This window comes from Lynx canadensis, chromosome C2, assembly GCF_007474595.2.
Source record: "Lynx canadensis isolate LIC74 chromosome C2, mLynCan4.pri.v2, whole genome shotgun sequence".
Taxonomy (NCBI): domain Eukaryota; kingdom Metazoa; phylum Chordata; class Mammalia; order Carnivora; family Felidae; genus Lynx; species Lynx canadensis.
Window position 1 is genome coordinate 46694868 of NC_044311.2, and position 25593 is coordinate 46720460.

The 25593-nt window shown below is 36.5% G+C and overlaps 1 long non-coding RNA gene across 2 annotated transcripts in view; it reads right to left on the minus strand.

Moving 5' to 3' along the window:
* Positions 1–25593, minus strand: part of LOC115523473 — a 108663-nt gene that overhangs the window by 24450 nt on the left and 58620 nt on the right. For both annotated transcript variants that reach the window (XR_003971752.1, XR_003971756.1), the window contains exon 4: positions 24913–25100. This is a non-coding gene — a long non-coding RNA (uncharacterized LOC115523473). The remainder of the gene's footprint in view (positions 1–24912; positions 25101–25593) is intronic.

Consider the following 25593-nt stretch of genomic DNA (forward strand, 5'->3'; position numbering starts at 1 on the left):
ATAATCACTTCTGATTTCTCTGGGGTAATCAGAAGCCAGTAATAACAAGCATTATCCTGTTACATTTTGACCTTGGTCTGAATAATATACCTGATAGAGCTCTGAGAAACATGAACACAGTCTATAGATTTTTCAGTCTTCTGTCATGGAAGAGCTCAGACTATTCCTGAGAATAACTCTTTTCTAATTCAAAGTTAATTAAAAAAAATGGTTACACTACCCTCAATTTGAGCATAATAGGGATCTCCCATTTATCTTCTTTATATTTGCTATAAACAAGAGGAATTTTAACTATTTTAGAAGAGTTATTACCTTTGTTTTTTTATTTAAAAATTCAATACTTTTTTTTTCAAATAAAAAAAAATTTTAATTAAATCCAAGTTAGTTAACATATAGTGTTATAATGACTTCAGGAATAGAATTTAGTGATGCATCACTTACATATAACACCCAGTGGTCATTCCAACAAGTGCCCCCCTTAGTGCCCATGACCCATTTAATTCATCCCCCCACCCAACAACCCACCAGTAAACCCTCAGTTTGTTCTCTGTATTTAAGAGTCTCCTATGGTTTGTCTCTCTCTCTGTATTTATCTTATTTTTCCTTCCCTTACCCTATGTTCATCTGTTTGGTTTCTTAAATTCCACATATGAGTGAAATCATGTAATATTTTTCTTTCTCTGACTTATTTTGCTTAGCATAATACATTCTAGTTCCATCTATGTTGATGCAAATGGTAAGATTTCATTCTTTTCGATCGCCAAGTAATATTCCATTGTATTCATATACCATCTATTCTTTATCCATCATCAATTGAAGGACATCTGGGCTCTTTCCATACTTTGGCTATTGTTGATAGTGCTGCTATAAACATTGAGGTGTATGTGCCCCCTTTGAATCAGCATTTTTGTATCCTTTGGATAAATACATAGTAGTACAATTGCTGGATCATAGGGTAGTTATATTTTTAATTTTTTGAGGAACCTCCATACTGTTTTCCAGGGTGGCTGCACCAGTTTACCAACAGTACAATATCTGCATCCTTGCCTACATCTATTGTTGCCTGAGTTGTTAATGTTAGCCATTCTGACAGGTGTGAGGTGGTATCTTATTGTGGTCTTGATTTGTATTTCCCTGATGATGAGTGATGTTCTTTTCATGTGTTGGTTGACCACATGGATGGCTTCTTTGGAAAAATGCCTATTCATGTTTTTTATCCATTTATTCACTGGATTATTTCTTTTCTGGGTGTTGAGTTTGACAATTCTTTATAGATTTTGAATACTAACCCTTTATCTGATATGCATTTGCAAATATCTTCTCCCATTCCATCGGTTGCCTTTTAGGTTTGATGATTATTTCCTTCACTGTGCAGAAGCTTTTTATCTTGATGAGATCCCAATAGTTCATTCAGTTCATTTTTGCTTTTGTTTCCCTTTTCTCTGGACACATGCCAAGTCAGAAATTGCTGCAGCTGAGGTTAAAGAGGTTTTGCCTGTTTTCTTCTCTAGGATTTTGATGGTCTTATATCTCAAATTTAAGTCTTTATTCCATTTTGATTTTTTTTTTGTATAGTGTAAGAAAGTGGTCCAGTTTCATTCTTCTGCATGCCACTATCCAGTTTTCTCAACACCATTTGCTGAAGAGACTGTCTTTTTTCCATTGGGTATTCTTTCCTGCTTTGTCAAAGATTAGTTGGCCATGTATTTGTGGGTCCACTTCTGGGTTCTCTGTTGTGTTCTATTGTTCTATGTGTCTGTTTTTGTGCCAGTACCATACTGTCTTGATGACTATAGCTTTGTAATACAGCTTGAAGTCTGGAATTGTGATGCCTTCAACTTTGGTTTTCTTTTTCAACATTACTTGGGCTATTCGGGGTCTTTTCTGGTTCCATGCAAATTTTAGAATTGTTTGTTCTAGCTCTGTGAAGAATGCTGGAGTTATTTTGATAGGGATTGCTAAAAATTTAATACATTTTTAATGTTGATTATTTTTTTTTCCTACAGTGCTGATTACTTTGTGTTCCTCTAATTCATTATGTTCTTTAGGGGTCAAAAATTAGGCAAAGTGAGACCACCAAATGTTGGTAATAACAACTCAAAAATGACTCCCAACTATTTCCAAAAGTAAAATTTGTATCATCTGTGTATTTTGCTCTACAATGTCTTATAGGTCACCCTGAAGGACTCTATAGGTATAGAGATCTGTTAGTGCTCCCTCACAGAGTCTTGGTTGCTCTGTTTCATAGGTATGTAGATTGGTTATGTTAGCATGGGCCTGATATATGGTCTGGAAAGGCAGTTATGTTTTAGTTATGTCCTTGGATCAACATTAATGTAATTCAATAAAAATTTAGGCAGGAGACAATTAACCATTTCATAAATTCACAATATTTCAATAGCAAAATTGCCCTATTTATTTTATTTTTTTAATATGAAATTATTGTTAAATTGGTTTCCATACAACACCCAGTGCTCATCCCAACAGGTATTTAGTTTATTTTAATATGCATATGTTGTTGGTAATTTTCTGTAGAATACAGAAAGCTTCATTCATATACCCTTGATTTAGAGTTTGGTATGATTCTATTAATAAATGCTAAAATGTGGGACACCAGGGTGGCTTAGCCGGTTGAGCGTCTGACTTTGGCTCAGGTCGTGATCTCTTGATTCCTGAGTTTGAGCCCCACGTCCGGCTCTGTGCTGACAGCTCAGTGCCTGGAAGCTGCTTCCGATTCTGTGTCTTCCTCCCTCTCTTCCCTTCCCCTGCTCCTGCTCTGTCTCTCTCTATCAAAAAATAAATAAAAATAAAAAAATAAATACTAAGTTTTTTCCACTTATAATGTAAAAGTTTCTAAGTTAATTGTCACTGAATGCAGAAGATACAATGATTCATTAAGGAAGCCACAGGTGTAAAAGAACTTGGGTTCCCTCATTCCCTGCCTCCCAGAATCAATGGATACAAAAAGTAGAAGGGAGCCTGAGACATTTGTAATTAATTGGGCAGTTGGTGGTAGGTGTATTATTTTGAAACAAATTCCAGATGACATTTTATATGTAAACATTTCAGTCTGTATTTCTAAAACAAGGATTCTTTAAAATCTAACCACAATTTTATAATATCTTAAAATGACAGTAATTTGTTAACTCTATCAAAATTTCCAAGAGACTCATTAAATTTTAATTTTTAGTTTAATTTTTTGAGATCCACATGAGGATAATACAATGCAATAAGTTAACATTTTACAAATCTCTTAATCTCTTCTCTCTTTCTCTCACCTGGCAAATCATTTGTTGGTTAAAAAAAACAGCAAGTTATCTACATTCTGTAGAGCATCCTACACTCCAGATTTTGTTGATTGTATCCTATGGTGTCAATTAACATGCTCATTAACTCCTAGCATTCATCAACACTTTAGTTAAAATTAGGTACAATTCATATAGGAAAAGTGGATAAGTTTTGTTTTTGCTTATCATGCTTTATGAAGTGGAAACTGGCCCCCTAAATTCCTTATTCTTAGTCCAGAGTCCTTTCCACTACATCTCTGGGTATCTATGAACTTGTACTTGTTTTCTTATTCATTGTTTGGATTTCACACATAGAGTGACTCTGAAAAGTATCTGGAAGGATATAATTTAAGGGACAGGTGAGAATTATAGTGTGGGCGATCACAAAATAGTTCTTCACATTGGGACATAATGAGTTAACACTACATGAAGACCTCTTAGTGACCATGTCAATAATTTTTCATCATCATACAATAAAATACTGAGGCTACACCCAATAGCAATTTGGATAACACCCCTGAAAAGAGTGTGTTGTTCACAGTAACATTAGCTGTTTAACTTTGGTGCAGTTTTTTCCAGACATTATTTCATAAAATATGACCTCCTCAATTAATGAGTTTGTGTTTTGTTCTGACAATTTCTAAAATATGGCTGCAGAGAAAGAGAGCTAAGGCCCGCAGGCTTCAGGACTTAGAAATATTGTGGTTTGGGTGTGAAAATCTCTGATTAAAAAAATCTATAAATTCCAGTATATGCTGATTTGAAGATTTAAAGGCAGATCTTGTTTATGCCCTAGCTACATACATAGGAGTAAGATAATACCTATCTTTGCTGTTAACTGTTTGTGTTTTTTTGTTTGCTTGTTTTACATTTTGTCAGTATATCGAGGCTGTAGAAGTTGGAAAAGGAGCTCAGAATTTATACAGTTATTTTAATACTCATTACAGAATGTGGATAACCACAGTAATAGTAGAACTTTTAAAATATGCCTCACTAGTTCTTAGCTATGTTAATCAATGAAACTAAACTGATACCATATTATTCCTTTTCAGTTGCTGTTAAATTTGGAGAAATTACTGGGTTATGTGCCAAATGACCTGAGATTTGGCCTTGATATCTACTAACTAAATTAAACTAACTGAGTAGGGCACTTTAATTCATGATGTGGTTGGAGACAATTCTGAGGGGTCTCCTGAGTTTCTGCGTCTTGTGAGCAAAGGTACTGACAGCCTTTGCTGAGCTTTGAAAAGATTATCTTTCCAAGGATGTTTGTGTAGTGAGTCACCTTGGAAGTTAGAGGTCGAGTCTTCTCCCAGAGCAGAGAGCAAGCTTGTTTACTCACCAGTATAATAAATATGTTTTCCTCTGAGTAAAACTTGGGCAAATTGCTTTGTAACCCATTATAATATAGTAGAAATCTTTCAGCTTGGGGCTTCTCAACTGTGACACAAAACTTGGCCCCTATGGGACAAGTAGTTTAATGTAAACGTGAAGTTTATTCTTGCTGTGTTGTGAGTAATGGACTGTTTTTTTCTGACCCACGGAGTCTGTGACTTCTACCCATTCCCATAATACTGTGGTGGGTTAACTTGCTAGCTTGCAAGCAGGGTAAAATCTTCACATTTTTTAACAGATACCATAATTTGCTTATCTTTAGAGTTAAGGAATTGGTCTGTGAGCTGGTTTAGATTTAGTTTTTAGTTCTGACTTGATGTAATGTAGAAAGAATCCTGTTTTATGTCCTCAAAGGATGACAACCTTCTGAGGCTGAAAATGTAAGGAAGTGTGGCTGGCTCTGTACCTGTGGCCCAGGTGAGACTCAATCATCCTCACCACATCTGTGACCTGGTTGGAGAGCTGAATGGGATGAAAAGTGAGAGTAAAGAGCAACTGTATGCAGACATATGTTCACTTTACCTATTGGCAGAAATGAAGAGACTAGAGATTACTATCTGCATGATTGTAAAGACCAGAAAATGAAGATAACCCCCATGGAATGGAACCTGATCCAGTGGAAAGAGGGGCTACAAGAGTTATTGTCACGAAAAACCATTGAGATATGGAAACACAAGCAGAGCTGTTCATGTCTTCAGTGACAAAGCATAAAACAGGATGACAGAGATGTGAATTATTCCCACTTGGGCATAGTACATCCCTCTCCTTGGTACCATGAAGGCTCAGTATGATACATTTCAGCATTGTCTAGAGCAGCTGCATCAGAGCAATGATGCTCAACCAAAGATGGACGTTTCCAGTAGACCCATCAGCACCCAGAGTTAGCCTGGTGGGGAACAGTGGATGCTACTTGTAGAATGAGCTTTTAGTGCCCACAGTCACAGAAGTAACCCTGGGTACTAAAAAAAATGTTTGACAGGCAAGTCCCAGGGTACCGAGTTACTACTTGAGCAGATTGAGACAAAACCTGAGGCACTTTTTCATTGTTATCATTCATGTGACCCCATTGATACTTATGGCTAGTGAGGTGTGAGGAAACACAACTTATACAGTAGAATATGGTGAGTGTTGTACAGAGGTTAGTGTTACGAAAACACAGAACAAAAATATTTGCACTAGATCTTGAGAGATAAATAGGCTTTTACTAAATTGCCAATCCAATAAAAAGAATTGTTTGCAGAGAAAACTATCACAAAGGCATAAACACTGGATAATGTATTTTAACTTCAGGTTTTTTTGCAAGAGCCAAACACTGGATAATGTATTTTTACTCCAGGTTTTTTTGCAAGAGCCAAATTTTGAACATTTTCAAGACTGAATTGTAAGTACCCAACTAACAGTCAAAGATATGTTCAAAAGATACATTTCCGTTGTACAAACCTGAATTTCTCATGTCAAAAAATTATCTACAGCAGGAGGGTTTCATGCTTTGCAAATTCAAATTCTGTTAATAAAATAATGATTTAAGTTATGTCCTTGGCACTGTCTGTTCCTATAGTGTGTATATGTGTGTGTGTGCACTCCGTGCCAGTTTGCCAACAAATATAATCTTCCTTTTTCCAAAAATATTATATATCATCATAATACCCTATTTTCAATTTGTGTTTAATAAATATAATATAATATATACATAACCCTTTAAGAAAATTATTTCTCTCGGGCACCTGGTTGGCTCTGTCGGTTAAGCTTCCGACTTTGGCTCAAGTCACGATCTCCAAGTTTGTGAGTTTGAGGCCCATGTTGGGCTCCGTGCTATCAGTTTAGAGCCTGAAGCCTCCTTCGGATTCTGTGTCCCCCTCTCTCTGCCCCTCGCCCACTCACACTCTGTCTCTCTTTCTCTCTCAAAAGTAAATAGATCTTAAAAAATATTTTAACAAAAGAAAATAATTTCTCACCTATTGAATATTTGCCTCTATTTTCAGCTTCTAATCATCAACCAAGGTCAGTTAGGATAGTTTAAAGGAATGCATGTTTGACGTTCCTTATATTTAGGCAGGCATTTGAAAGCAATGAGAGAAATATCTCTAAACAGTTTCTTCATTGTATTTGATAGAGAATGTGGTGTAGATGAAAATGCTCTTGTGGGTCTTTGTGGTTTGATGTCCTACTTTTTTTTTTGTCTCAGAGTGATTAAAAAAATCAAAGTACAATATAGCCTAGAGAAGTGAGGCATTGCCAAGTCTGAAAAGTTCTTAAAAAGTTTCCTTTTGATTTCTCCTACTTTTTTGATCTTTCATACGGTGGTTTGCAATCTCTTTTATTTGTTTATTGTAAGTGTCACAGCATTATCTGGTAAGAAATATAATAAATTATACCTTAAACTACATTGCTGAAGTCTCTCCTTGATACATTAAATCATCCTGTTCCATTGAAATGAAGCATTTTTTTTTAAAGGGATGTGACTTAAAGCTAGCTGATACAAAATATCCAGCAGCATAAACATTTCCTTTGGGTGAGACTAGTGATCCATTATACCCAGTGTTCTATCTTTGACATTGACACCTGTAGTTGTTTGCAACCAACTGCTCCATTGTTGTCCACGACACCATAATTTATGGTAAAATACGTTGGAAGATGATGACAATAATTCTCCCATACCACATTCTCTTCTTACCATGTGGCTCTGACACTCTTCCCACTAATAGGTAAGGTCTATGTTTATTTCCTTTAATCTGAGCAGGCTGTAAAAACAGTGGAAGTAATGCTATGTGACTTCTGAGGCTATATTTTTAAAAGACCATACACCTTTTGCTTGTTTCTTCTGGGATCCTCACTCTTAGAATGCAATTACTATACCATGAGGAAGCCCAGGCAGCCATACTGAGATGTCAACTGACAGCCAGCATCCACACACCAATCAAACAACTAAGTGAGCCTTCAGACCATTCTAATCTCCTACTCTCAAGTCACTTTCCCTAGCCCTCAAGACCTCCCAGCTGAGAATTCAGACATGAAGCACCATCAAGCCATCCCTTCTGAACTCTTAAAATTCCACAGAACCCGTGAGCATAATAAAATTTTTGTTTATGTCACTAAAGTCAGGACTGTTTATTAGGCAGCTATAGTAACTGAAACAATACGGTGTCCCTAGAATCCTAATTTTCCTTTAATAACTCCTGACCAATCAGTCTGCATTTTTGTGCATTAACATTTTCAATGTTTGAATTTTTTGGTTTATGTGACATATTCTAAAAGCTCTTTTCTTTAATTTGACCTAAATTGTTTTTCATGGCTATGATAAGATTTTGCAATAATCTTAAGTAAGAATATTCTGAGCAGAGAGAACTGCATGCATAAAAAACCTGAAGTACAAACAAGTCCGGAGGGATTGAGGAACCCAAAACTGGCCAATACGGCTGGAGTGTGGTGAGAGAGAAGAGTGGTACAGGCATGTCAGAGACCTCTCATCATATAGAGCAGAAAAGGCCATGATGAGGAGTTGGGATGCTATTCTAAGAACCAGGAAGGTTTTACACAAGACAGTCATGTGTTCTGATTCTCATTTTTAAAGATCACTGTAGCATAGAGAATGACCAGTAAACTTGAGAAGGAACAGCAAGAGAGCAACTGCAGAATTACAGGCAAAGAAGAGGGGGCTTGAGCAAGCATACTAGCAGCAAGGCTAGAGCAAATATATTCTAGGCATATTTTGGGGATGGGAATTATAAGAATGTGACATACTGCATGACTGGGTTTGACACAAGGAAACGAATTAAGGATTATGCCTAGATATGCAGCTAGAATAACTGAATGGATTGAGAGGAAAGTTACCAAATTGGGGAAAGGTTATAACAAAGGAAAAGAATTGAGGCAGATGTATTCAAGAGTTAAGTTGGAGAGATTTTTGGCAATTCTCCTTTTAAATTCTAATGAAAACAACCAGACAGTGGGTTGATCTAATCAAAATCCAGTCCGTGGAAAGAAAAAGAAAGAGAGAGAGGGGGAGGAAGGAAGGAAGGAAGGAAGAAAGGAAGAAAGGAAGAAGGGAGGGAAGGAAGGAAGAAAGGAAGGAAGGAAGAAAGGGGGCGAAGGAAGGAAGAAAGGAAGAAAGAAAGGAAGGAAGGGAGAACCAGCCACAATCTTCCAGATAGACTGTATTTCTTGCTCTAGTTTCTCTCTCTAAAATACATGGGCTCGATGAATACACCAAGTTAATTCAAAGTGGTATTGCTATTCCAGTGCTTTTATGTGTTGTGCATCTCCATTCTCATCAGCTGGATTTCCTTTCTCTACCATATAGTAATAGAATGAACAAGATGTCTACAATGTTAAGTAATCTTAGAAAAATATGAATAAGAATGTGTCAAGGCTGATTAACTATCACAAGATTTTGGCAGATTTCGAACGCTCTTGGGAAGGAGTACTTGAAGTTGCTAAGGTCAGAAGCCCTGGCTAGGGGATAAAATTGTAGACAGTGAAGAGTAATTTTTCAGTATTTGTGACTAGAATAGGGGTAATTCATAAACAGGAGACTCCCCTCTAAAGAATTTTAGTCTTGGCATCCTTTTGTTGGAAAAACTAGATACTTAGGGGTGTGCCCTTTAAAATATTAAAATCTTCCATTTGTGGAAAGTTTAGTAGTACTATTTAGAAATAATTACCTTTATGTGGAGAAAACAAATGAGAGAGGTATAGTTCTCATGGCTGTTCCAAAAGTAAACAAAACAAACAAAACTAATGATATCAATATAATTCAACTGAGTGTTACTTTCTCTTTCTACAAACACACTTGCCACACTTTGTCTGAGAGGAAGATTTTTAAGGCTACCCTTTCTTTGTCATGTAAGAGAAAAATTCACTCTTGACTGCCTGATGTGGGGCTTGACCTCATGAACCTCAAGATCTTGACCTGAGCCAAAACCAAGAGTCAGATCTTAACTGACTGAGCCACCCAGGTGCCCCGCAAGCTAGTTGTTTCAGCTCAGTCTCTATGTGTTTTGTATGTGTGTTCTCATATACATGTGCATGCACAGGCATACAAAATTGATATGTTTTTTAGACATCAAATACAACATGACCTAGTAACTGTTCAGGAATTAAAGCCTTTTTTTCTAACTCTGCCTCTCCCAGTCCTTTAAATTATGGGCTCATAATCTAAATTTAACTATAAATTGTAGTCAGAAACTATATCTCTCTTAGCATTTAGGGGTTCCTGGGCATCTCGATCAGTTAAGCATCTGACTCTTGACTTTGGCTCAGGTCGGTCATGATCTCACGGTTTGTGCGATGGAGCCCTGTGTCAGACTCTGAGCTGAAAGAGCTGAGTCAACTTGGGATTCTCTCTCTCCCTCTCTTTGCCCCTCACCTGTTTGTGGACACTCTCTCTCTGAAAATAAATAAATAAGCTTAAAAAATTTATCTTAGCATTTAGCTTAGTTTAGTACCTAGCACATACTAAAAACCAAATATGTGTTGGATTGAATGCACTTTTTTCCTTTTAACTACTGCCTCTTTCTATTCCATTTTTCCACACATCTTGCAAAAGCAACCTTCTCTCATTCATTATTTATCCGTTTTGGGGCAACATCCTTCTCATTTTATTAAAACTGTCTATATCTAACAAAAGTGAACAATAATCATTCTTTTGCTTAATTCAGTAACTTTTTATTAGTCCTCATCCTGTTTGCCTCTGGATAATATTTAGCAGAGTTATCCATACTTCATATTTTAAATTCCCTTTTCCTTTGAAATTCCTATGGCTTTTGTCAAACTACTTCATACTTATCCTCTTCGTATCTGCTAAACCTCTCCCTCTTTATGTTTACCATTAAATTTTGTAGTTACAAAGGTTTTGTCCTTAGGCCTATTCTCATTTCACTATACTTGCTCTTTCTGGACATTTTCATCTACTCATAGAGCCTCAGCTCCCAAATCTATGATGATGGTGTCTAATCTACAAGTAAGTCTTAACATTGTTTTCTGAATATTTTCTTTGTATATTGAACATCATTCAAACATAGTATGAGACTATTTTAGCTTAAAGAACAAAATAACAACAGACATGGACTCTGTCTAGCTTATGCAAAATCAAAGGAAGAAAGAGAGGCTTACTGGAGTGATTACTGGGGAATTTCAAGGAGCCTACAGGATGGAAGGTATGGCTTCCACAAGAGGCCAGAGTCCTCAGAGAAACTCAGGAAATTTCTTTCTCTCACCTGTACTCTGAGTATCTGTTTATGCCTTCTCTCACACTGGCAGCCAGCATTTTGTACTCTTTAACCCACATGTTGGAATGTGACAACTAATGGTCACCAAGCTTACACATTCTCAGTTTCAGATCATCCAGAAAGAGATCTACTTTGCTTTCTGTGTTCTGGAGAAACATAGACTCTTAGTGGCCCATCCTAGGAACATATTACCCCAACAAGTCCATTCTGGCCACAGGAAAATGTCCATTATATAGATGATGTCTGCTTCAAAACCATGTGATGTGAGAAGAGACATGTGTCAGAAACAGGAGATAAGAGATAAGATTTGCTTGGATAGAATAAATAATAGGTTTTTAATACAAACACCCTCTAGGCAGGTGAAATTCATGTGCCAAACTCATTTTTATCCACCAACTACCAACTCAGCCGTATCTCCTAAAAGAAAGGGGAAGAGATCTCAAGTTAGAAATTGCTGAATTGTCTTTGACTTTGTCCTAACTGTCTATATTCCATCATTTTCTAGTCAGTCAGTTTTAACACTGAGCTATCTCATGGATGCATATTTTCCAGGCCTCTTGCCACCACCCTCTCATGGCCCCTCATCTCCTGCCTCCTCTCTGGGATCTGTGACTTTATCGTTTGTTTCTCCAGTCTTTGTCCATACCAGACTATGAAGCTAGACCACATCACATCTTTATTTAAAATCCATTGAAACCTATAGAACAGATTTAAAATGGTCCAGTTTTATGTCTGGTCCCTCCTCATCCAGAGAATCCCATCACTATTTATAGACAACCTTATTTAATCTCAAAAATTATATTTATTTACTCATTCTCCTGGACTTTTGTATACACCAATGCTAACTATACTCTTGTTTATTTGGCAAAATCTTTCTTATCCTTCTGGATTTACCTCAAGACCCAGTTCAAATTTCATCTTCTCTGAGAAGACTGTCTTAACACTTTACATCACCAAGGAAATTAATCTTACCTACCTGACCTTAACTCAATATAATACTTTTAGCACCTCATGGTTTTCCTACAGTTTTTTATTTGTTTTATGTATTAGCATTTGGACAATTTAGTGTGTTTTATATTTTCCCCTTTAGAACTTCACTTAGGGTCTGGTACAGAGAAGGAATATATGAATATTCATGAATGAAAAATAAGAATTTTTTAATATTGACTATAGACTTTAAATGGGCTCTTTTTTAGTATGTAAATTTTAAAATGATGAGAAATCTATTTAAATCGGATGTCTTAGACAAATTATTCAACTTAAAAATTATTGTGTTCTTCTTATGTGATCTATGGCATGGCTGAGATTATTACTGTGTTTTTCTTATTTGTGCCTGCTTTATACCAAGCTGTTTATGTGTGCATGCTTTACACCAAGCTGTTTACTCTGTAGAGCTGAGAATGACAAAGAAACAAATAATAATATTGTAACTCAGGTTATAAATGCTAGAGGTACAAGAAAGTGCCTATAGGAGAAAAGAGAAAGGAAAGATTAATTTTGGTTAGAAACTCGTGTCACAAATGAAAGCATGTAAAGCAGAGGGAGACATAGTCTCAAATGACACCCAATATGGTCAACTAAATGAAGCCTGTGTTTCTTCAAAAAATCTACATAATTGTGGTACATAGTGTACAAATTCTGTCCTCTAAGTACTAAACTATTTTTGTTAATTTACGACCATAGTCATGATTTATAATGCCTGTAAAAACCAGCCTAAGATAAACATTCTCAAATACACAAACACTTACACATACATGACTGCCAAAGGTGGTAATTTCATTGGCTGAGCTTTTAGTTCTACAGTTGAGTTAAAGGAGAAGATTAACATGTGTTAAAGTGAAGGTTTGCTAAGGCTTAACTCTGGGTGTCAGATTGCCTATATAAAGCAGTAAGTAAAATACCAAGCCAAGACAAAAGTGTTTGTTCTTCACTCAGGCTTCCAACCCCAGGCATCATGTACTTAAGAGCAAGCTTAAAGGCAAGCCTTTGGAGAATAGAGCATAATGTTGGCAAGCAAGTCATTCCCAATTAAGCAAACTAAATCTTAAGAACAAAACTACAATAAATGGTCAGAGAATGTGAGAGAACAAAACCCAAAGTGGATGACGTCTTGTTTTTCTGATTTCATTGCTTTCTTCCTCATCCCGCTCATTAAGAATTGGCATTAAATGCTCTATGGGATCTGATCAGAAGTGCACAGAGGATTTGGGCCTGCTGGAGGAGCAACTGCCTTGCAGCCTCCTTGGTTTGGTAGCAGCTGTCTGAATTGAGTAGTCTGTGATTCTAAGGAAAGACTAGTTGTTAATACACATATCAATTCATGTAGTCAACATTACTTTAGGGAATGGAAAGAATGGCATCTTGACATTTGTTCCACCAAAGCAGATTAGTTGGCCAGACTTGGGAACATTTTAAATTTTACTTCAAAAAAAGAACAAAAGGTACGTCTTTTCAGGCTGTCAAAACCAACTACCAAAATAAATAATTCCCTTAGATTGATTTTGCTATCAAACATTGGACACATGATACTTCAGTTTCTTATTCAAATTCCCCATTGTTGGGGTCTATTAATTGCATTCGTATTATTTTGAAAATGCAGTTTTAGCTCATACATAATGAGTGACTAATAATATATAGATATATTCCTAACTGCTTTCATTCTCCATTATTCATAGCATCTATTCCTTATTCATCTAGCAGGATAAAGAGCTCTGGGGAATGAGATGACCTTTTCATCCAAGACCAGTAAAAAATGAAAATGCATTTGATATGAATAATCTCTCTATTTATCAAAATTCTATCAAGGATCATCCCAGAAGAATCACTGTTATTTGTCCAGTGCACACCAGTCTGGCATAGTGGTCAGCATCTGATATAAGCATCTCTTTAGGACCCTGATGAATAGTTATAATGATCTGAATGGATATGGATAGAGATATGGATGTAAAGATAGATAGATAGATAGATGTTATTTATTCTTTTTTTAATAAACTAATTTTCAAAATTAACTAGAAGAAAATGTGGAAGTAATTAATATGTGCACTAATAGCTTTCATTTTTTGTGCCTGCTCCTCTAACCCTGCCCTCCATAACATCACCCAAATTATCATTCTGAAATCATATGATCTTCCCTTATCATTTTTCAGAAGCAGACTTCACATGTCATTTGTTTTACCTAATCTGTTAAAAATATCAGTATATTTTAGTCTGTTGAGTGTCTGACTTGATTTTGGCTCATGTCATGATCTCACAATTGTGAGATCAAGCCCCATGTCAGGCTCTGTGGTGAGCGTGGAGCCTGCTTGGGATTCTCTCTCTCTCTTTCTCTTTCCTTCTGCCCCTCTCCCACTTGTGCTATCTAAATAAACAAACAAACAAACAAACAAATAAATAAAGCACTTTTTAAGATAGTGTATTTTGTCATATTTAAAAGTGTTTAAAATTTTTATATTTTTCACCTTTAAAGATCCAAGTGCCAGTAAGCTAAGGGGAAGGTGGTGTGTTGGTTATTTATTCAATAAATGTATATTGAACCTCTGCTTTGAGCCAAGAGAAACTAGAAGTGTGACAGTACATTGGAGGAAACAGTTTGAGGCCAGTGGGCTTATGACAGAATCTTGGGTTAATGAGTCAGCACTTTCATTTTACTAGGATCACTAATTTGTCCATTTTGGGAATCAGAAAAGGTTGACCAAAATCCTGCCATTATGATATTCAACTTTAACACATTTTCCCACATCTCCTTTATACTTCTTCATATAGATGAAGGGTGGCGACTCTGATAATAGTCTGTTGTGTTATTTCTCAATGCACTATTTTTTCTTTTTTTTTTTCAACGTTTATTTATTTTTGGGACAGAGAGAGACAGAGCATGAACGGGGGAGGGGCAGAGAGAGAAGGAGACACAGAATCGGAAACAGGCTCCAGGCTCTGAGCCATCAGCCCAGAGCCTGACGCGGGGCTCGAACTCACAGACCGCGAGATCGTGACCTGGCTGAAGTCGGACGCTTAACTGACTGCGCCACCCAGGCGCCCCAATGCACTATTTTTTTCTGATGTACCTCTCTTACTGAGGTACACACCATTCTGCAACTTATTAATAAAAAGCACCTGGAATATGAATTCTTACTAAAAAAATCAATGTCATCTATACTTCACAGATTGTCAATCAAAACCCAGAGACTTTACAATTTTCCCAGCATTTCACATCTGTTAGCAATAGAACTGATTTCTTTCTCTTTTTTTTTTTTTTTTTTTTTTTTTAGTCACCTAGTGTTCTTCATGACAACTGCGCTCCTTAATCCCCATCACCTATTTCACCCATACACCGACCCACCTTCTCTCTGGTAACCATCACTTTGTTCTCCATACTTAAGAGTCTTTTTCTTGATCTCTCTCTCTCTCTCTCTCTCTTTCCCTCTCTTTCTCTTTCTCTATTTTGCCTTTGCTCATTTGTTTTGTTTCTTAAATTCCACATATGAATGAAATCATATGTATTTGTCTTTCTCTGACTGACTTATGTCACTAAGCATTATACTCTCTAGTTCCATCCATGTCATTGCAAATGGCAAGATTTCATTCTTTTCATGGCTGAATAATATTCCATTATATCTATATACTATATCATCTTTATCCATTCATATACCAATGAATGTGTGGGCTTCTTCCATATCTTGGCTACTGTAAATAATGCTGCTATAAACATAGGGGTGCATGTATCCCTTTGTTTTATATTCTTTGGGTAAATACCTAGCAGTGTGATTACTAGATCACAGGGTAGTTTTATTTTTAACTCTTTTCAGGAACCTCCATACTGTTTTCCAGAGTGGTTGCACCACTTTGCATTCCTACCAACAGTACCCAAGTGTTCCTTTTTCTCCACATCCTCACCAACACCTGATGTTTCTTGTGTTGTTGATTTTAGTCATTCTCACAGGTGTGAGGTAATATCTCATTGTACTTTTGATTTGAATTTCACTGATGGTAAGTGATGAGGAACATTTTTTCATGTGTCTGTTGGCCATCTGTATGTCTTCTTTGGAGAAATGTCAGTTCATGTCTTCTCACCATTTGTAATTGAATTATTCATTTTTGGGGTGTTGAGTTTTGTAAGTTCTTTATTTTGTATACTAATACACTATATTTTTTATATTTTGTATACTAATCGTTTATTAGATACGTCATTTGCAAATACCTTCTCCTATTTACACAGGTTGCCTTTTAGTTTTGTTGATTGTTTCTTTCACTGTGTAGAAGCTTTCTATTTTGACATAATCCTAATAGTTTATTTTTGCTTTGTTTACCTTGCCTCAGGAGACATATCTAGAAAAATGTTTCTTAGGCCAATGTCAGAGAATTTACTGCATATGTTCTCTTCTAGGATTTTTATGGTTTCAGGTTTCACATATAGGTCTTTAATCCATTTTGAATGTATTTTTGTGTATGACATGAGAAAGTGATCCAATGTCATTCTTTTGCATATTGCTATCCAATTTTCCCAAGCACCACTTGTTGAATATCTTTTTCCCATACAATATTATTTCCTACTTTGTCAAATATTGACCATAAAATTGTGGGTTTATTTACGAGTTTTCTATTCTGTTCCATTGATCAATGTATCTATTTTTATGCCAGTACCATACTGTTTTGATTATAATATAAATTGATTTGATTTGTAATATAACTTGAAGTTCAGAATTGTGATTCCTCCAGTTTTGCTTTTCTTTTTCAAAACTGCTTCGACTATTCAGGTTCTTTTGTGGTTCCATGCAAATTTTAGTATTGCTTGTTCTAGCTGTGTGAAAAAACGCCGGTGGTGTTTTGATAGGGATTGCATTAAATGTGTAGATTGCTTTGGGTAGTATAGACATTTTAATATTATCTTTCTATCCATGTTCTTTCTATCCATGAACGTGAAATGTCTTTTTATTTCTTCTTTGTTTAATTTTTAATTTTTAAAAATTTTTTAATGTTTATTTTATTATTTTTTTCAATATATGAAGTTTATTGTCAAATTGGTTTCCATACAACACCCAGTGCTCATCCCAAAAGGTGCCCTCCTCAATACCCATCACCCACCCTCTCCTCCCTCCCACCCCCCATCAACCCTCAGTTTGTTCTCAGTTTTTAAGAGTCTCCTATGCTTTGGCTCTCTTCCACTCTAACCTCTTTTTTTTCCTTCCCCTCCCCCATGGGTTTCTGTTAAGTTTCTCAGGCTCCACATAAGCGTGAAACCATATGGTATCTGTCTTTCTCTGTATGGCCTATTTCACTTAGCATCACACTCTCCAGTTCCATCCACGTTGCTACAAAGGGCCATATTTCATTCTTTCTCATTGCCACGTAGTACTCCATTGTGTATATAAACCACAATTTTTTTTATCCATTCATCAGTTGATGGACATTTAGGCTCTTTCCATAATTTGGCTATTGTTGACAGTGCTGCTATAAACATTGGGGTACAAGTGCCCCTATGCATCAATACTCCTGTATCCCTTGGGTAAATTCCTAGCAGTGCTATTGCTGGGTCATAGGATAGGTCTATTTTTAATTTTCTGAGGAACCTCCACACTGTTTTCCAGAGTGGCTGCACCAATTTGCATTCCCAGCAACAGTGTAAGAGGGTTCCCATTTCTCCACATCCTCTCCAGCATCTATAGTCTCCTGATTTGTTCATTTTGGCCACTCTGACTGGCATGAGGTGATATCTGAGTGTGGTTTTGATTTGTATTTCCCTGATGAGGAGCGACGTTGAGCATCTTTTCATGTGCTTGTTGGCCATCCGGATGTCTTCTTTAGAGAAGTGTCTATTCATGTTTTCTGCCCATTTCTTCACTGGGTTATGTTTATTTATTTTGGAGAGAGAGAAAGTGTGTGTGACCAGGTGAAGGGCTGAGAGAGAGGAAGATCACAGAATCCGAAGCAGGCTCCAGGCTCCGAGCTGTCAACACAGAGCCCGATGTGCAGCTCGAATTCACAAACTGTAAGATCATGACCAGAGTGAAGTCAGATGCTTAACCAACTGAGCCACCCAGGTGCCCTGTCTTTTTATTTCTTTGTGTTATTCAATTTCTTTCATCATTGTCTTATAGTTTTCAGAGTATAGGTCTTTTACCTCTTTGGCTAGGTTTATCCTTAGGTATCTTATTATTTTTGGTACAATTATAAATGGGACTGTCTTATTTTCTCTTTCTGCTGCTTCATTATTGGTATATACAAATGCAACAAATGTCTACAGATTGATATTGCATCCTGTGACTTTACTGAATTTGTCAGTTGTAGCAATTTTTGGGTGGAGTCTTTCAGGTTTTCTAAACAGAATACCATTTTGTCTGAAAATAGTGAAAGTTTCATTTCTTCCTTACTAATTTGGATGCCTTTTATTTATTTTTGTTGTCTGATTGCTGTGGCCAGGACATTCAGTAGTATGTTGAATAAAAGTGGTGACAGGAGACATCCCCATCTTATTCCTGACCCTAGGGGAAAGGCTCTCATTTTTTCCCCACTGAGTATGATGTAAGCTGTGGGTTTTTCGTATATGGCCTTTATTATATTGAGGTATATCCCCTCTAAACCTACTTTGTTGAGGGTTTTTCTCATGAATGGATGTTGTACTTTGTCAAATGTTTTTTTTTTTTCTGCATCTATTGAAATAATCATATGGTTCTTATCCCTTTCTCTTATTAATGTGATGTATCACATTGATTGATTTGTGAATATTGAACTACTCTTGCAACCCACTTGATCATGGTGAATAATTGTTTTAATGTGTTTTTGGATTCAGTCTGCTAGCATTTTGTTGAGGATATTTTACATCTTTGTTCATCAAAGATATTGACATGTAGTTCTCTTTTTTTGTGTGTGGTGTCTTTATCTGGTTTTGGTATCAGAGTAATCCTGGCCTCATAAAATAAATTTGGAAGTTTTCCTTCTTCTTCTATTTTTTTGGAATAATTTTTGGAATAATAAAATTTTGCTTTTGTTGATTTTGTTTAGGGTTTTCTGTGCCTCCTGGATCTGGATATCTATTACCTTCTCCAGATTAGGGAAGTTTATAGTTATTATTTTGTCAAATAAGTTCCCTGCCACCTTTTCTCTCTTCTTCTTCTTCTGGGATGCCTGTAATACAAATGTTATTATGTTTGATGGAGTTATTGAGTTTCCTAAGTCTATTGTCATTTTGCATAATTCTTTTTTCTCTCTTTTGTTTGGCTTAATTACTTTCCATTACTCTATCTTCTAAGTCATTAATTCATTCCTCTGCTTTTTCCAGCCTGCTATTCATTCCATCAAGCATATTTTTTATTTCTTTTATTAAGCCCTTCATCTCTGCTATGTTATTCCTTATCTCTGTGTTATGGTCTCACTGATGTCCTCCCCTCTTTTCTCAAGTCCAGTGAGTATCCTTATAATCATTGTTTTAAATTCTCCATCAGGCATGTTACTTATATCTGTTTCACTTAGATCTCCAGCCATGGCCTTGCCCTCTTCTTTCCTTTGGGACATATTTCTCTGTTTTCTCATTTTGTCTAAGTCTCTGTGCCTGTTTCTCTGCATTAGAAAAGTCAGCTATGTCTCCGGTTCTTGAAGGTAAAGGCTTATGAAGAAGAGTTCCTATAGTGCCCTGTAGTGTAGTGTCCCCTTTTCCCCAGGGTCTGGTGCTTCTTTGAGTATCTCCAATGTATGCGGTGTGTGCTCTGCTGAGAACTTCATCATTCAGGCCAGTCACCTGCAGTTCTCTTTGCAGTTCAGGCCAGTCATCTGCAGTCTCTCTTTTGTGGGGAGTGTTTGGGGCCTGGCCTGAAGATGGTGCATTTTAAGTAGATCTGCTCTGGTGTGCTTGTGAAATGAGACCTCTGTCCTCTGCCTCCAGAATCGACACCTCACAAAACTCCCGTGTTGGCAGGGATTTGGGGCAGTCTTTTGGGGGAAGGGGCTGAGACTAAGGCAAATGTGACTGGAAAGAGTGGTTCTGATGGCGGAGCAGGGCCAGTGTAAGCAAGTTAGGTAGTGAGTATCTGTGCCCACAGGTTCCCACAGGGTACTCTGTGTTTATGCTAAGGGGCAGAGGAGGGAAATTCTTCCTGCCAGGTCCTTAGTTCTGGAGGGTCCTCTCCATAAGCACTGCCTCTCTGGGACATACTCTGAGATGAGCAGCTAACCTCCCCACTGTGTACCTTGGTGCTCTTCAGATCATTTCCATGCTGTATGTCCACTGGCTGTTTGCCCTCCTATCTTTTCTCCAAGAGCAGCCTCAATGCCCTCCAAGCTCTCCCAGGGCCAAACACACTGACCTTCAAAACTCAGGTTTTATGTCCCACTGGTTGCAAGAACTCACAAAATTCGGGCGCTCTTGCTTTTGAAGCCAATTGCTATGAAGATTTATTTTTCTCTGTGTGCTCCCCTGTGTGCTAGTCTGTCTCTCACCCTTCTCCATGACCTTGGCTCCCTCCCCACCACAGTGGCCACACAGACCATGTCTCTGTACTTCATACCTTCTTTGATGTGGACTCTCCTCTACTTTTCATTGTGGAGTTTGTTCTACCAGTCTTCAGGCCAATTTTATGGGGTATTTGGGATGATCTGATAGTTATCTAGTTGTATGTCTGGAACAAGACTAGGGTCCTTCTACTCCTCTGCCATCTTCCCCCTACCCAGAAGTGATATTCTTATCCTAAATTGATCAAAGACTTTACTAGGATGAATCAGAATTAATATTTCAAAGATCATTTTTTTCATCTATTTAGTTCATATTAATTATTATTAACTGATTAAACTAACTATTGATATCCTTTTCATTGTTAACATAAATTTTCTTAATTTATTTACTTTACCCCATTCCCAAGACTGCATGGCCACCATGTCTGATTTTCAAGGGAATGATATTTCCTTCCTAAGTATACCCCATGTTCATAATACTTCTTATCTAGATATGAGCAAATATGCATATTTCTGTATCAAGGGATTCAGAGAAGTCAAGATGGAATGAAAACTTGCTAAATAAAAATTTTATATCCTATTCCCCCAAAATATTGAACTTAATCATCTATATTTTAAACAATAAGAAGCAAAATGACTGATATCAAGTATGTAATTTTCCTCCAGAACTAGGATATTAAAATTCAGAGGCTATTTTAGAATGAACACTGGTCTCAATTATTTACCAGATTACTTTAATGTATCTTGATATTACCTATTTTTGTTTTATTAACATTTTAGTATCCCTTTGCCGGAAAATGCAGTATTTTGTGTTAGAATAGCAAACAGAAGAGAAACTGGTTTCAACAGCCATTTATAATTGCTCAAAACATTACAATTAACCATATTCTATTTGTTCTCATATATAAACATAATAGAATGGACAGCTAATGACACCTAAAGGAACAAATAATTTAAAATGGTACCTAATAATGTATTGGTGTATATGGCCTAATTACAAGAGAATTGCATCTAGTTCTTACCTGAAACCATTTATCCTCTGGATTATAGAGAAGGAATATTAAAGGCAAGGGGGATCATGAGCATATGATATTGCAGGATTTCGTGGGGGATTTTTATAGACTTTTTTTATTTTTTAATGTTTATTTTTGAAGGAGAGAGAGAGTATGTGAATGAGGCAGGGGCAGAGAGCGAGGGAGACACAGAATCTGAAGTGGGCTCCAGGCTCTGAGCTGTCGTCAGCATGGAGCCCGACATGGGGCTTGAACCCATGAATAGTGAGATCATGACCTGAGCTGAAGTCTGATGCTTGATTGACTGAGCCACCCACATGCCCCAAGACTTTATTTTTTTAGTGCAGTTCTTAGGTTTATCACAAATTGGGCAGAAAGTACAGGAATTTCTCATATACCCCCTGCCTCCACACATGCATGACCTCTCCCATTATCAACATCTCCCACAGAGTAGTACATTTGTTACAATTGATGAACCTACATTGGCACATCATAATCACCCAATGTCCATAGTTTACATTAGGTTTCACTCTTCATGTTGTACATGCTGTAGGTTTGGAAAAATGTATGATGATATATACTTAGTACCATACAGAGTAGTTTCAGTGCCTAAAAATCCTCTGGGCTCCTCCTAGACATCCCTCCTGACACAATAACCCCTGGCAACCACTGATCTTTTTGCCATCTATGTAGTTTTGCCTTTTCCAGAATATCATATAGGTAGAATCATATAATAGGTAGCTTTTTCAGAGTGAATTATTTCACTTAGTAATGTTAATTTCAGTTTCCTTCATGCTTTTTCATGGCTTGATAGTGTATCTCAGTTTAGCACTGAATAATATTATCTGGATGAACTGTAGTTTATTTATCCCTTCACCTACTGAAGGATATCTTGGTGCTTCCAAGTTTTGGCAGTTATGAATAAAGCTGCTATAAAAAAGCAGCAAGTTTTTTTGTGAAGATAGGTTTTCACCTCCTTGGAAAAAAGCCAAGAATGATTGCTGGATAGGACTGTGGTTTTCAACCAGTGGGATTTAGATGGCTAGCGGGAAAAAGAATCATAGTTTAGGGAGACTTTATTCCTCATTGTTTTTATAAAATTTCTAAAAAATTTTTTTTTCTCTCAACCTCCAAGTTATTTTCCCGGAAGTCAAAATGCCATTTATAGCCACTTCTACCTGCCAGGGGTTTACCACCTGCTGTTTCTCTGTAAAGCCCTGCACATGGAGTGTTCTTCTTATTCCCACAAGTCAGTACTTCTGATATGACACACCTGTTGAAAGCTATATCCTGTGCTTCTTCCCCTTTCTACATCAGCTATGTATGTGTACAATGAGACCAGAATAATTTTGGGAAAACATGTGCTTTTAAGAGTCACGAGAGCAGTAACATTTATTCTCCAACACCATTATCTCCATTTCAAACCACAAAAGGAATTATTTTAATTTGTGTTTTAAAGATAGACCAACAAAATTGTTCACTCACCAAATAATGAATTGCTATACCCATTTAATTGATCATAAGTAATGAATAAAATTGTCAAGTGTTTGTAACTATATAATTTGTATAAGATTTGGCATATTTTATCAAATGATTAATGAGGGAAAAATGGAAGATTTAAGAATCACTTCTCTAGGATATTATATGATTATATTTTTTCTTGTCTCTTCAAGATATAATTTTTATCTGAATTGGTGCATATAAAATAAAAAGAGATGGATAGAAAAAAAATTTATGCAGTGAAGGCCTTTTCACACACATACATGCACACACACACACAAATTTTGGGGGGAACTCTTTTGGGGATTTACGGTAATAACTTCCTATGGTAATCCATAGGAATTCTAAAAGTTTATATGATGATGAGTTAAGCTCCTAATCTACATCAAAGATATGTATGTAGTTATTAGACTTTGGTATTCACAGTGAATTCATGCAAATGGCTCATTAGAATTTCAGGCCAGACAAACTTATTCCTTTATTAATTCTTTAATCCATTATTTTAATGTCTTTTATTGTGTTAGGCACAGGGATTGCAAAGCCCTGCCCCCATTAAGATATGTCAGTTTGGATTGTTATCCAGACTATAGCAACAAATCCCTAACTGGATTCCTTGCTTCTGCTCCTTCTCACTCATTGTTTTTCACATTGAAGTCAAACTAATTTTTCTAAAATATGGCTATTATTCTACTCAAACCCCTAAGCAGTAAATGGCATCCTGTTGAACTCAGGATAGAAGGTGAAATCCTTAACCTGGCCTTGTGGGTTCTTTATGATCTGAACCCCACTCCCTCTAGTCCTACCACCAGGCAATCTCCCTCTCTGCTCACTATACCACAGTTCCTGGCCTTTTAGGTCCTCATGGGCACCGTGTATTTTCTTTCTTTTAGCCTTTGTTTTTGCTTGACATGCTCAGCTCCACATCCTTGGCTTGGCAAACTCTTGCTTATCCTCAGTTCTAAACTAAAAGATAATTCAACAAAGCAACATTCCCTGAATTGGATCTTCCTATTAGACTCATCAAAAAGAGTCTCCTTCTGACTGTTAAAAACTGAGAACAAACTGAGGGTTGATGGGGGGTGGGAGGGAGGGGAGGGTGGGTGATGGGTATTGAGGAGGGCACCTTTTGGGATGAGCACTGGGTGTTGTATGGAAACCAATTTGACAATAAATTTCATATATTAAAAAAATAAAATAAAATAAAATAAAATTTCTTAAAAAAAAGTCTCCTTCTGTAGTGTATATATATATATATATATATATATATATATATATATATATACACACACAGATATTTAATAGAAGTCTGTCTCAAGAGACCAAAACTCAATGAGTGTAGAAATCACATCTATCATATTTACCATAGTGTGTATAGCATTTAGCATGATGCCTGACATATAGAAGGCAAGTACTGAAACATTAATTATTAATGTTTGATCAAATGAGTATGTGAATGCTCCAATAGTACCTGGACACATGCGAGCTCCTCTTTTAAGCAAATTAAAATTAATCCACTGATCTTTAATCTGCCTGTCCAATTTCTAAATTGAGATATATGAATATAACTAAAAGAGGGGACTGTTCAGAAAGATTGTCGTAAAGATCTTACAAACCAAAGTAGAGGGGGAGGTAAAACTCTTGATTTCAGCTAAGGTCATGATCTCGTGGTTCTGAGTTCAAGCCCCTTATTGGGCCCTACACGGATTGTGTAGAGCCTGCTTGGGATTCTCTGTCTCTGTCTCTGTCTCTCTCTCTCTGTCTGTCTCTCTCTCTGCCTCTCTCCCCCCCAAATAAATAAACTTTAAAAAAGCAAAAGATGGGGAAAAAAAGCAAAGGAATTATTAGGAAAACAAGTTTAAGTATAGGTAAGTGGAGTAATAATTTTAACAGCTGCACTTATAAATGTTTGCATATTTTAATGATATGTTTTAATACCCTGGACTTTTCGGGGAAGCTGACTGTCTTTCCTTCCAAAACATTACACAGGAAAGACCTCATATTGTATATTCCAGAGCTTCCAGGTCCAAGGCTGCGGCTAGGCTCAGTACTTACATGCCCAAGTTCACTCTTTAGACATTGAGATCAGTGCAGAATCAGAGGTCCTCCTGCTCACATGAATTCACTTAATACTTGATTCTTAATCCATTTTGCTTCTTCATTAAAAGCAGTTTTTACTTTCTTAAAGAACTTTTGAGGATCGAGGCACCTTCTTCTCATGTTCCATGTCACAGAAATTTGCACTAAAAAGAGTATATTAAAAAAACAAATTATGTGGGTGTACTAAGTGTGATATGTTTTCTAGTTTTACCTGAATTAAAAGTACTCTATATTTGAAGTAAATACAAAAATATGAGCTCTAATTATACAGAAAAACTTTAACTGAAGATCACATCAGCTTGAATCATTATTGTTAATATATGCAATTTTACTTTCCAGATGAATGAATAAAAACTACTTTGATTTCCCATTTATAATTATGTTCAAGTTTTGCTAGTTTGGGTACTATGCAGCCAAATCAAAGCCAAAAACATATTTTTATAAATAATGCATTTAAAGATTACCAAAATGATATGTTAATAGGAACACAATAAACATCTCATAGGAAGTTAATACACATGGGTCTACTCGGTATTATAACTCACAAAGGCCAAGAAGTAATACTATTATTTAATTATTTTTTCCTTAGAAATCTGCTAAAATGTTATGCTTTTCATTGTAGCTGATGAAACCACA